The 13864-nt window shown below is 38.8% G+C and overlaps 1 long non-coding RNA gene across 1 annotated transcript in view; it reads left to right on the top strand.

The window, feature by feature from the left end:
- LOC124720384 overlaps positions 1–13642 on the top strand; it is a 63828-nt gene extending 50186 nt beyond the window's left edge. Inside the window, exon 4 of the long non-coding RNA XR_007006145.1 lies at positions 12516–13642. This is a non-coding gene — a long non-coding RNA (uncharacterized LOC124720384). The remainder of the gene's footprint in view (positions 1–12515) is intronic.
- Positions 13643–13864: the final 222 nt, after the last annotated feature.

Below are 13864 nucleotides of genomic sequence, written 5' to 3'. Positions count from 1 at the left end.
TCACTGCTTGCTCAATATACAGATTGAATAACATCGGGGAGAGACTACAACCCTGTCTCACTCCCTTCCCAGCGACTGCTTCCCTTTCATGTCCCTCGACTCTTATAACTGCCATCTGGTTTCTGTACAAATTGTAAATAGCCTTTCGCTCCCTGTATTTTACCCCTGCCACCTTCAGAATTTGAAAGAGAGTATTCCAGTCAACATTTCAAAAGCTTTCTCTAAGTCTACAAATGCTAGAAACGTACATTTGCCCTTCCTTAATCTAGCTTCTAAGATAAGTCGTAGGGTCAGTATTGCCTCACGTGTCCAAACATTTCTACGGAATCCAAACTGATCTTCCCCGAGGTCGGCTTCTACCAGTTTTTCCATTTGTCTGTAAAGAATTCGCGTTAGTATTTTGCAGCTGTGACTTATTAAACTGATAGTTCGATAATTTTCACATCTGTCAACACCTGCTTTCTTTGGGATTGGAATTATTATATTCTTCTTGAAGTCTGAGGGTATTTCGCCTGTCTCATACATCTTGCTCACCAGATGGTAGAGTTTTGTCAGGACTGGCTCTGCCAAGGCCGTCAGTTGTTCTAATGGAATGTTGTCTACTCCCGAGGCCTTGTTTCGATTTAGGTCTTTCAGTGCTCTGTCAAACTCTTGACGCAGTATCGTATCTCCCATTTCATCTTCATCTACATTCTCTTCCATTTCCATAATATTGTCCTCAAGTACATCGCCCTTGTATACACCCTCTATATACTCCTTCCACCTTTCTGCTTTCCTTTCTTTGGTTAGACCTTGGTTTCCATCTGAGCTCTTGATATCCATACAAGTGGTTCTCTTTTCTCCAAAGGTCTCTTTAATTTTTCTGTAGGCAGTATCTATCTTACCCTAGTGAGATAAGCCTCTACATCCTTACATTTGTCCTCTAGCCATCCTTGCTTAGTCATTTTGCACTTCCTGTCGATCTCATTTTTGAGACATTTGTATTACTTTTTGGCTGCTTCATTTACTGCATTTTTATATTTTCTCCTTTCATCAATTAAATTCAATATTTCTTCTGTTACCTAAGGATTTCTACTAGCCCTCGTCTTTTTACCTACTTGATCCTCTGCTGCCTTCACTGCTTCATCCCTCAGAGCTACCCATTCTTCTTCTACTGTATTTCTTTCCCCCATTCTTGTCAATTGCTCCCTTATGCTCCCCTGAAACTCTGTACAACCTCTGGTTCTTTTAGTTTATCCAGGTCCCATCTCCTTAAATTTTCACCTTTTTGCAGTTTCTTCAGTTTTAATCTACAGGTCATAACCAATAGATTGTGGTCAGTGTCCACATCTGGAAATGTCTTACAATTTAAAACCTGGTTCCTAAATCTCTGTCTTACCATTATATAATCTATCTTAAACCTGTCAGTATCTCCCGGCTTCTTCCATGTACACAGCCTTCTTTTATGATTCTTGAACTAAGTGTTAGCTATGATTAAGTTGTGCTCTGTGTAAAATTTTACCAGGTGGCTTCCTCTTTCATTTCTTAGCCCCAGTCCATATTCACCTACTACCTTTTCCTACTACCGAATTCCAGTCACCCATGACTATTAAATTTTCGTCACCCTGCACTATCTGAATAATTTCTTTTATTTGATCATACGTTTCTTCAATTTCTTCGTCATCTGCAGAGCTAGTTGGCATATAAACTTGTACTACTGTAGTAGGTGAGGGCTTCGTATCTATCTTGGCCACAATAATGCGTTCACTATGCTGTTTGTAGTAGCTTACCCGCATTCCTATTGTTTTATTCATTATTAAACCTACTCCTGCATTACCTCTATTTGATTTTGTATTTATAACCCTGTAATCACCTGACCAAAAGTCTTGTTCCTCCTGCCACCGAACTTCACTAATTCCCACTATATCTAACTTTAACCTATCCATTTCCCTTTTTAAATTTTCTAACCTACCTGCCCGATTAAGGGATCTGACATTCCACGCTCCGATCCGTAGAACGCCAGTTTTCTTTCTCCTGATAACGACATCCTCTTGAGTAGTCCCTGCCCAGAGATCCAAATGGGGGACTATTTTACCTCCAGAATATTTTACCTCCAGAATATTTTACCCAAGAGGACGCCATCATCATTTAATCATACAGTAAATCTGCATGCCCTCGGGAAAAATTACGGCCGTAGTTTCCCCTTGCTTTCAGCCGTTCGCAGTACCAGCACAGCAAGGCCGTTTTGGTTATTGTTACAAGGCCAGATCAGTCAATCATCCAGACTGTTGCCCCTGCAACTACTGAAAAGGCTGCTGCCCCTCTTCAGGAACCACACGTTTGTCTGGCCTCTCAACAGATACCCCTCCGTTGTGGTTGCACCTACGGTATGGCTATCTGTATCGCTGAGGCATGCAAGCCTCCCCACCAACGGCAAGGTCCATGGTTCACGGGGGGAGGCTCTGCTCCATACATGCTCCAAATGTAGCACTTTGTCAGTTTTTTCCTCAATGCCAAACTCAACTTGCTGGTCAGCAGAGTCCTCTTCTTGCTGAAAGCAGCTTTGGACATGGCGATTCTTGCTCGGATTTCGTTGCTGCAGTGGGCATCTTTCGTGATAAAACTTCCCAGGTACTTGAAATGATTCACATTTTCCAGTTCCCGATTGTCAACAGTTATCTTCAAGCGTTTCTCACGTTTTGATATGCGCATCACTTTAGATTAATTGATGTTGATTTCCATGCCGTATTTTCTTCCCGTTTCCACCAAATTGTTCATCATGTGTTGCAGCTGTATCTGATTTTTGGCAAGCACTACCAGGTTGTCTGCATACTTGATGGTGCTGATGAGGCATTCTCCTACTTTGAAGTTTCCGTATCCTTTCAGCGCTTCTCTCGGCAGCATTTCTCCATAGAGGTTGAAGAGACTTGGCGACAGACAACAGCCTTGTCTCACTCCCCTTCCTATTTCCACACTGTTCGTTTCTCCATAGTTCAGTCGTACCTTTTCCCCTTGTCCCAGGTACAAGTTCCTTACAAGTCTCCGATCTCTCCAGTTGATTCCTATTTCCTTAAGCATGTTCATCAATATATTCCAATTGACTCTGTTGAAGTCCTTCTGCCAGTCTATAAAACAAGCGCAAACTTCTTCATTAACGGCCAAAACTCTCTCTGACAATATCCTCATCATGCCAATGGCGTCTCTGGTCCCTCTTCCTTTCCTGAAGCCGAACTGGTCTTCTCCCATCACTTCTTCAATTTTTTTTCCAACCGTCTATTTAGTATTCTTGCAATGATGTTTGCCACATGCCATATCAGACTAATTGTTCTATAATCGCTACACTTCTTGGTTTGCCTTTTCTTCTCAAGAGTAACCATTGTGACATCCAAAAAGTCTTCAGGCCATTCTCCAGTTTCATAGATTTTGTTTATGAATTGTGTCAGAACTTTCCAACTTTCATTTCCGATTTCTTTAAGCAAATCCACTGGTATGTCGTCATCCCCTGCAGCTTTCCTACTCTTCATGTCCTTTATCGCCTTCTCTACTTCCCCTGTCAGTATACTGGGCCCTTTCTCAACTTCGTCAATGTCGATGTCATCTGGGCAATGTTCTGTATCATAAAGTTTCCTTATATATTCTTCCCATGTTTTCAGCACTTCCACTTGTTCAGTAACCACTTGTCCTCTAGAATCTTCTATTCAGAACGTCCTTACTCTTTTGTTCTCTCCTTCTCCCAATTTCTTCGTTTTCTGGTAATGAGGTCGTACCTTCCTCTTCTTTGTAGTTCTTCTATTTCGTCACACATTTCTTCTAAGTACTTTTCCTTCGCTTTGTTTCCCTCCTGAGGACGTTGTTAAGTCTTCTGTATTCTTCTTCATTAACATTTTTACACTTCCTCCTTTCCTCCATCTTCTCCAGCATCTCATTGGTGATCCAGAGTTTTCTCGCTCTCTTTGTTTCCCTCCAAACTTCACTCTTCAGAGTATTTAACAATACCATTTTAACATTTTGCCTGATCTTCCGCACTTCCACTTGTATTTTTGTGTCTCACTTCGTTAAATTTTTTCTCTAACGATTCTCTTACTGCCACGTTATTCTTTCATAGCTTTCCCACGTGCCATCTCTGTTTTCTCCTCGCATGCTGTCGGATCTTTTTCAGCCTTGTGCTGATATCTGCAACACAAAGGTTGTGATCTGTGTCGATGTCGGCAGCCGGCATAATCTTGGCGTCCTTCACACTGCCCCTAAACCTCTGTTTGACGAGTATGTAGTCTATCTGATATATGTTCATATCTCCTGGGCTCTTCCACGTGTACAGTTTACTCTTCCTTTTCTTGAACCAAGTGTTCATCACCACCAAATTATTTCAGTGACAGAATTCTACTAGCATTCCTCCTCTGCTGTTTCTTTTTCCTAATCCATATTGTCCAACAATGTTTGCTGCATTGCCTTGTCCAACCAAACTATTCCAGTCACCCATGATTATGGTATTTACTTTTCCTGTTCCTTCAGACTGAATGATGTCTTCTATTTCATCATACGTTTTCTCCACTACTTCATCATCGTGATCTAATGTTGGCATGCACATTTGGACTATTAGAATGTCTACTGGTTTTGCACTTATTTTCACAAACATTAAACGGTCATTATGACACACAACTTTATTCACACTTTGCACTAATTCATTTCCCAACACTATTGCTACACCATGTTCAAAACTTTTACCACCAGAATAAAACATCGTGTAATTACCTGATACTATTTCACCACTATCTGCCCACCTCACTTCACGTTTGTCCATTTCTCTCTTCAGATTTTCCAGTTTTCCTGCTCTTTGAAGTGTTCTCACGTTCCATGTCCCAATCCTGAAATTAAAATGTTCATCTATTTTGATGGTACCACCTGAAATACTCCCCACCCAGAGATCCGAACGGGGGAGTAGTTTATCTCCGGAATATTTTACTCCATGAAACGCCATCATTACCCTCCACCTTCCAACGTTCAGGAAATATAATAATGTGGTAGTCCTTCCATTTCCTTTCCACATTGCAGTATCATGGCCGAAGAACCAGACTATGGTTGGTTTCGCCCATGAGTCTTCGATCTTGACCCATCTGAAGCATCATTTGCTCTGTGCATCACTTCGATACTGGTGCCTGATGCTGCCTGGTAACAGAGGAAGTATAGGATTGGGAAAAGAAAGACCGTTAGCCCTCGAAACCTAACAGCGTCACGGTCAGAAAAAACTAGAGTTGGCCGAGGATGGCCAGACAGGAAAGATAAAAGTGAGGAGCCTGGCATAAGTAAGTGGAAGCAATGCCAGGACTCAGCTTGGGGCCCCGTGGTTGCCACCCATGTACTCACTAGGTGCGAGGTTTATTACTATAATTTTTGGTGCAAAATCAAGAGACTCAAACGTGACTTTTATCCTTAAGTCTGAGATACTAACTATTATAATTATGTACGTCTGTAAATCGATAATGAGGGTACAAGACTCAAAGTATTAACTTTGACCTGCCCAAAAATACTAGAAACAAAGATGAGTTTTATCTCATAAGCCTGTATAAATGTTCTACATAAAAGAAACCAGAGGCTCAACATTAGATTGTCAAATTCAGTCACATCTCTCTGCGTTACAAAATTTTAAGCCCACTAGAAATAAGAACATTGATTTCCAGTTGACAGTAAAATTCATACAGGCTATATAGATCTACAGTAGAATTACTTAATATAACTGCTTTCAATTCTCATCTCGTTCACTTTTAAAATTTATAATCGTGAATGTCTCAGTTGCAAATCTGCAATGTTTCTGTTTTCAAATGAAATCTTTCATATAAGAAGTTCATAAAATAATGATTTCAGAAAAATATTTGTATTATCTGATGTTGCATAAACTTAATAATGGGTACGTTTGCAAAATAACTTTCTGCTGCCAGCCACTATTTGCTCTTTATCTATTTTTTGCACGATGTTTTCTGGGGATTGAGTCCCATTTTCATATATGTCTTCCATCCATTTTGCCATTTATTCGAGATGGCGTTTATGTGTGAACTGCTGCGATGTTCAGTTGCTTTTACTGTAATACACTGACGGAAAAAAATCGCAACACCAGGAAGGAGATCTATGACATAAACGAAATTTGGTAGACATGTTCCTTCGTCTAGAAAATGATGTTTATTCAAATTTAGTACCAGTCGCAGAAGAGAGGCGGTAGTGGCGCCACCGCTACTGTGAGGATGCAAATCAGGTTTGCTTTAAATACATGCTGCAACGGTCGTGACCTTTGATACTGTAAGTGGTGAGTTGATGTCAATCAAGGACGCCTTTAAGGCCGCAAAGACGCCATCACATCACCTCATTGAGTTCAAACGAGGCCGGGTAACAAGGCTACAAGAAGCTGGATGTTCCTTCTGCGATAGCCACTGTACATGACTGCTGGCAGCGGTGGCCTCGAGAATCTACAGTGCATGAAGAGGGCACTCTGGATAGCCACATGTCACTACCAAGAGGGAAGACCATCATGTTTGGCGTAGAGCTGTTTTGCATCATTCTGAATCTGCAGCAGCAATCTGAGCAGCTGTTGGTAACAAGCTGACAAAACGAACTGCTACAAACTGGTTACTGGCTCTGAGCCGGACACTCTGTAGCATGCATTCCACTGACCCCAAATCGCCATCATTTGCTACATCAATGGTGTAAAGCAAGAGATCATTGGAGTGCAGGGTGGGGGTCTGTTGTGTTCTCTGATTAAAGCTGATTCTGCCTAGGTGCCATTGATGGCTGTGTGTTGGTTAGGAGGCGGCCAGTTGAGAGCCTGCACCAAACCTGTGTCCATGCTAGACCCACTGGACCTACACCTGGAGTTATGGTCTGCGGTGTGATTTTGTATAGCAGCAGGAGCATTCTCGTGGTTATCTCACGCACCCTTGCTGCAAAACTGTATGTCAGTCTGATGATTTGACATGTTGTGCTGCCATTCATGAACAGCATTCCGTGGTATACTCGCCATCCAAGGAGGACATATGAGACCTCATCAACGACCCCAGTATCAACCACAATGAGCGTTAGCTGCCCCTGTATTGACCGACCAAATGAACAAACATGTAACTCCATCCCATAAACTGATATCCATCATTTGCACAACATGATGCATGTGCGTTTGCATGCTTGCATCCAGTATTCTGGCGGTTACACTGGTTAACATAGTAGCCTTTGCATTTGCAGTGGCTTATCCCACACTTAAATTAACCTGTGATCTTGCAATGTTAATCACTGAAATATGTTACCTAAACAAACAGGGGCCGAAATATTATTACTCTATATTAATTACTTTTTGTGTTGCGTTTTTTTCCCCATCAGTGTATATAAATGGAGAATTTAGAAACAGATTTGCCATTAAGCATCTAAAGAATGATCATTAATTACAATATTCCATGTTTATACGATGGAGTGAAGGTAACAGAGCAACACAGCATCTCACATCGGAAACATAACGAATGAATATCACCAATACACGAAAAATGAACTTAATCGTAGTTGGTGGCAAAATATATTCATAGATTTAAAAAAATGCTGGGACAATAAAGCAGGGGTCATACACGGAACTGACGTGGCGCCACAGCTTGTTGCCTTCTGTAGTCGCATCGTGAGCTACAGTTCACACAGGACACCAGAAATTCTACATTGTTGCACAGCTTTCAGTATAGCGTCAATTGAAATCATATGGACGGGTATGAATGTTATACTGCAGGTTATAGTATTAGAGATGTGAAAAGAGTTAAATACGTGGAAGACAAAACCCAAATGTTGAATCCGAAAACTAATTTCGCACAGAGATAAATCAGAGGCCACAAACAAATTTATAAAAGGAATAACACTTGGAGACGAACATGCTGTTTGCAGTGGCAAAGTAACTAACAAATGGCATGTAATTATCATCTGCAGACACTGAACTCCTTCGCGATTTGAGAAAATTATTGCATTCGTTGGTACAGGCTTTTCGAATAAGCAATTTTAATTTAACGGCTGCCACGTCACACTCGGAAGCTATTTGCTGTATGTAATCCACAGTTTATACAATGCTTGATCTCCCAAATCATGAAGGGTACGACTCGCTTTTTTGGTTACATGCATTAAGTTTGTTTATTTATTCATCCAAAAATCTTTTAAGATGTAGTTTGGTTTGAAAATATTGTCCCTACCCCCCAAACACTCACACTGCTGCAGAAAATCAAACATATGTTGCTGTTCTTGTAATTTCAGAGCCTGCGGAAGTATTCCTCGCTACCAGTAATAAAATGAGAAAACACTGAAATCGAATGGAGTACAGCAGCGATTACTCCACGATAACTGCAACAGAATGCTCGTGTTTCGAAAATACCGCTATGATTAGCGGTGGAAGGAAAGTGGCGCAACAAAGTACAACCAAGTTGAACTTTTTGTGGCATTACAGAAGTTCCGTCTCTTAAGTTGCGCCACTGATAACTGAACGTTCACACATGCAATTGCATTACAACTGTATTACGCCACCAATTGTGGCTACAGTTTTGTTGCGTCTGTGAACTCAGTTTATGAAAGTGAAGATGTTAGTAGACCAAATTGCATCAAACACGATTCGCGCATAAAACTCGGTAGCAGCCGGCAAGTCGCATCCCTTAACTTGTATAGGTCATTTTGACGCAACCTGCGAGAATAAATCGTGTGTCTAACACTACCCTATGGAGACCAGCATCTGAGTCAAGCGACTCAGGGCAGGAAGGTTGAGGAAACCGAGCTTCTGTGATTGCTTCCGAAGTGTATACGTATTTGCAAGCGACTTCTAGAATATGTTCAGTTTATCGTAAGTGTAGAATATTCAGCTTCGGTGTCTAGGTTGTTATTTCTGTAGAAAAATTCTTAAACATGGTGGCAGTTGTATATTCGTAAGAAATAATATAATCTTTGCAAATATAAAATTTCCTTTTAAGATAATGTAGGAAAAAGATGTTGAACTATCAGGAGTTGAGATAGTGGACACTAAACTAGCCATTATTTCTTTATACAGAGCTCCAACTGGTGGCATAAATACATTCCTAAGAAGTCTGGAATATTCACTCAACAGACTAACACAAAGAAACAGAAGAGTTATTGTATGTTGTTATTTTAATATAGACTTTGCAAAGGACACCAAAGAAAAGAATGAATAACTAAATCTCTTGCAAATATTCAACGTGAAATCTCCTGTAGAAACAGCAACTCGTATTACAAAGACTTTGTCTACCAACATTAATCAGATATTTGTAAATGTAGAAATGAACTATAAAATAAAAACACTAAGCACAGGCTTTGGGATCACACAGATAAAAAACTCTTTCTTATTACAGAAACTGAGCTGCAATTTAAACACTGCGTAACTACAACCAGTAGAGAATACAGTAATGCAAATATAAAATACTTTCTCCACTTCTTGTGCAAAGAAAACTTTAAAGATTTTATAACTACATGCTCACAGATGGAAAATATAATAACTTTATTAGTAATGTTTCCTACTATTTTCAATTCAGCTTCTGTCCGACACAGAGGAAAACATACAGAGGAAAACAAAAAATAAGTCGATCACTTCTCGTATTCTGGTATCCTCAAACAAAAAAAGATTACTACCCAGACTGTCCAAACAGCTCACGTCACCAGAATTTGATGCTTATCACCAAAACTATAAAAAGATCTTCAAAAATGTTGTCAAACAACAAAAATAATGGCAAATGACACATACATAAAAAATTCCACCAATAACATGAAAGCCATATGGAATATTGTAAGGAAGGAAACAGCAGCAGAACAACAGATTTTCATAATATTAACTGCCTAATGGAGAAGTCAGCTGTGATAACTGAACCTACAAAAATTGTAAATAAATTTAATTCCTGCTTTACATAGATACCTGAACATCTTATAAATCAAAATTTACAGTGTACTCCCAGAAATCAATCCAGATGTGCTATAAATAATAAATCTATTTATCGGTACCAAACCAGTGAAAAGAAAGAACTTGCTATAATCAAAGAACTGAAGCAAAATTCTCAGTTGATACTGACAATATCCCTGACTACACATTGAAAAAATATGCTCCCCTCATAGCCAGGCCCCTTGTCGACATCTGCAACAGTTCTCTATGAAAAGGGAGTGTTCCCAGAAAAATTGAAGACAGCAAAAGTAAAACCTCTGTTCAAGAACTAGATAAAAACAGAAGCATCAAACTACAGGCCTATTTCTCTATTATCTGGTTTTACCAAAATAACTGCAAAACTCTTATTATAAAAGACTAATAAATTTCATAGAAAAAAATTACTTCTCAAATACACAACACAGATCCTGAAAGTCTAAAGCTACTGAGACTGCTATTTTCGCATTCCTAAATGAAGACTTAAATGCTATAGACAGCAAAGAGTATATCTCAACCATATTTATAGACCTCTCTAAAGCGTTCAATGTCATCAATCACATCATCTTGCTTAAGAAACTTGAATCTGTAAGTATTAGGGGCCAAACCTATGAATGTATCAAATCATATCTCCAAAACAGAGAGCAAGTAGTTGAACTTGCTATCTAAGAACGGAACAAGATAAAGTCCTACTGCTCAGAAAAGCAGAGCACTAGGTATAGTGTACAACAAGGCTCCATTCTAGGACAAATTCTGTTTCTACTCTTTGCAAATGACTTGAAACCGACCAGTCCACACCATAATTACATAAAATTGACATATGACACAAGTGTCATAATAAAAGGGAGGACCAGAGAATTATTACTGCATGAGATCAAAAAGTGTACTACCCACATTACAGACTGGTTTCCTGGAACCAATTTAGTAATAAACACAGTTTTCCTGAACATGATGAAGGAGAAATGTTTGGACCCTCACTTTGAAAGGGGAGAATTTTGACGCTATGCTATGTAGCAAACATTTTTCTCTAGAATGTTTTAATTTTGAGGCCTTTGGTATTGGAAGGAAACTGAAGTCACATGCTGTACCATCAATTTTCGATTTTTCTCCGTAATAAGCGCCTAAAGGAATAAAGACGAAACCACCAATGTAGATAAATGTGCCAGAAGCGTCATCTACTTCGAAAATGATGTGTAAGATGCATTTTATTTATACTTTTATTGAAATGACTGTAAAGAATGTTGTTAAGCAGTAATTTAACTAACTTAAACATGTAATTACATTTCATCTGAAACTACGTTTAATGTAAGATTGGTTTGGTTTGTATAAATATTAGACTAGTCCTGCTGAGTAAGATTTGTTCTTCAGAGCATTAATGGGATACTAAGTTCAAAATGTTTGACTTATCTATTTTTGTTTGGTCCCATGTCAATATATTATGTACATTGTGTGTGCTTGTAATGTAGTACAAGTCACCTTAATCTAATATCTTAAAATACTTATCCTACGTATCACATCATAAAACATCAAATTGGTGATAATGATAGTATTTGCATACATTTTGCTCTCGTTTAGTATTTAAGCCATAAAGTTATTTATATATTCTTTAACTAAGATCATACAGCCAAAAACATCAGATGTATAAATTATACTAAAGTGATGCATACAGGTAATAATATCCCCCATTGTCTACACTATAAAAATTTTTCCCTATTAAAGTATACTTTACATGTTTCTGGAATGTCTTTTCACTCATACTGCCCTGGAGACTCTCAGGAAGCTGCTTTACTGCTTATGCAGCCGAGTATCAAGGACCATTCTCACCAGCTCTCAGTTTTGTGGCACGTTTCTCAGAACGCCTTTATTTTTTGTGATACTAATGAACATCTGCATTTTCTTCTTGTAATGTACCAGTATTAATTTTGTTTTATGAAATTGTTATATATATACATACATACATACACACACACACACACACACACACATATATATATATATATATATATATATATATATATATATATATATATATGGATGATTAATAGTTTTAGATTATTGTAGGCAGCCCTGATGAGTCAGTTTCTTTTTTTTTTTTTAATTCAAGATGATCCTAATGGTCTTTTTTGCAATAAATCCTTTTATTGTTATTGCTGCTGGAGTTGATCCAAGCAGTAGTTCCGTGCTGTAAGTATGGTTCAGAAATAGCATGGCACACTGCACGTAGAAATTGTTTATTAGCATAATTTGCAAGTTGTTTCATGATAGTGTAAGTAGCTAAATGTAATGTAGGCTATGATAGTGTAAGTAGCTAAATGTAATGTAGGCTATTTCCAGTAGTAAACTGTTAAATTTGTGTCCAAAATCGGTGCAGAAAACGTATTGGTTTTTTTAGTCCTATCAGAGATGACAGCAAAGCTACAAGAATCTGTTTACATTGATGAATAATATGTGGTCATGCTACATATATCCATACTACCGATCTCACAATGTAGTTATCCTAACGAGGAAGGTCATACAACTGCAGTATTAAACCGTTCCCATCTCTCAGTGTTTATTGTTTGTTATGCGTGTATGTGTATGTATTCTTGTTCATGATTTCCTCTTATTTCTTCCTCAGTGAGTGATACATTTGAGCAGCAGCATCAGTAGGAGCAGGCATCAGCTGGCATGCAGACGTACTCTCTGATGCAGCTCCTAATGCGTTGAAGTGGAAATAAAGTGCATTTGATCAGCAGCAGAAATCAAGACAGCATGCAGACAATCTCACTGATGCAGACCATAATCCACTTGACTAGAAGTCAAACCAACATTGGGAACAGTTTCAAGACTTCGAGTTTCCACTATATCCATCGCCTCCATCACTATAGTGCAGCGGAACACAGAACTGTTTCCAGACCTTTTGCTCCCACTATGTTCAACAGCTGCACCAGTCATCAAGCCACAGCTCAGTCATTAAAGAGTGCTGTAATTCTGCACCTTTTTCCAATTGACTGCCACCAGATCAAAGCATGCTAATGTTGGTATAGCACCTAACATATACCTTGAAGTTACAATCGAAATATACAATGTATGGCACGATACAAAGGTGCAGATCAGTGATATGGAGTGAGATCAACTGTGCAGCAAGATGAAGTGCTTCGAGGATTGAACAGACATAGAGTACACACTATTTCCTTGAGATATCAATAACTTCAGCAGCAATACCCCATCCATTGTCAACATGTTTGGGGGAGACATGATAAGGTTAACATCTCAAGATCCAATTCAGTTTATATTTAAAGTGTCCCAATGTCACAAACCTTTATAGCCTGTACGGTCTGGTATGGATCACTACTGAGAGACACAGTCTACGGTGAAGGTATGTGCAACTGCTCTGCAATGACACTGTTGAGCATCTATTGCACCACGAAATTCATTATGACAACGAGGAGTTAAATGTGTGTATAAGTGCATGTGTTTGTATGTGTACTACACTTAAGTCTGCTAGTATTACTCATATATGCAGAAATACCACACAAATGAAGTTTACAGAGTGCATTCCTAAGCCTGTTAGTGTTCCAGTTGGATTGCGTGAAATACAAGCTGAATTTAAAGCATATAAAAAACAATTATTAGGAAAGTATTGCAGAGTGATGATTAGCCTTGATGTAGAAAAAAGGGAATGACAACGCTTTTTAAAGATGGTGATTTATTTCACAAAGTTCATAAGAAACAAAACGTATATTAACAATGCGTAAAACTTTACCAAAAATATATAATGGTAAATAATAATTTTTCACAAGTTTTAATGTGTTTTATTCCGTCATACACATACACTGATCAGCCAGAACATTATGACCGACCTACTATCAGTATAAATCCATGCAGGTGATAGCTGCATCATCTGGCATGGAATGAGTGTTAGTCAGACACATGCACAGTGCTTTTAGTATCAGAGAGTGTGCGGTGTCTGTGTGTAGAATATGG

This window comes from Schistocerca piceifrons, chromosome 11, assembly GCF_021461385.2.
Source record: "Schistocerca piceifrons isolate TAMUIC-IGC-003096 chromosome 11, iqSchPice1.1, whole genome shotgun sequence".
NCBI classification, from domain to species: domain Eukaryota; kingdom Metazoa; phylum Arthropoda; class Insecta; order Orthoptera; family Acrididae; genus Schistocerca; species Schistocerca piceifrons.
Note: the sequence above shows the minus strand (reverse complement) of the source record. Positions and strands in the feature narration are given on the sequence as shown.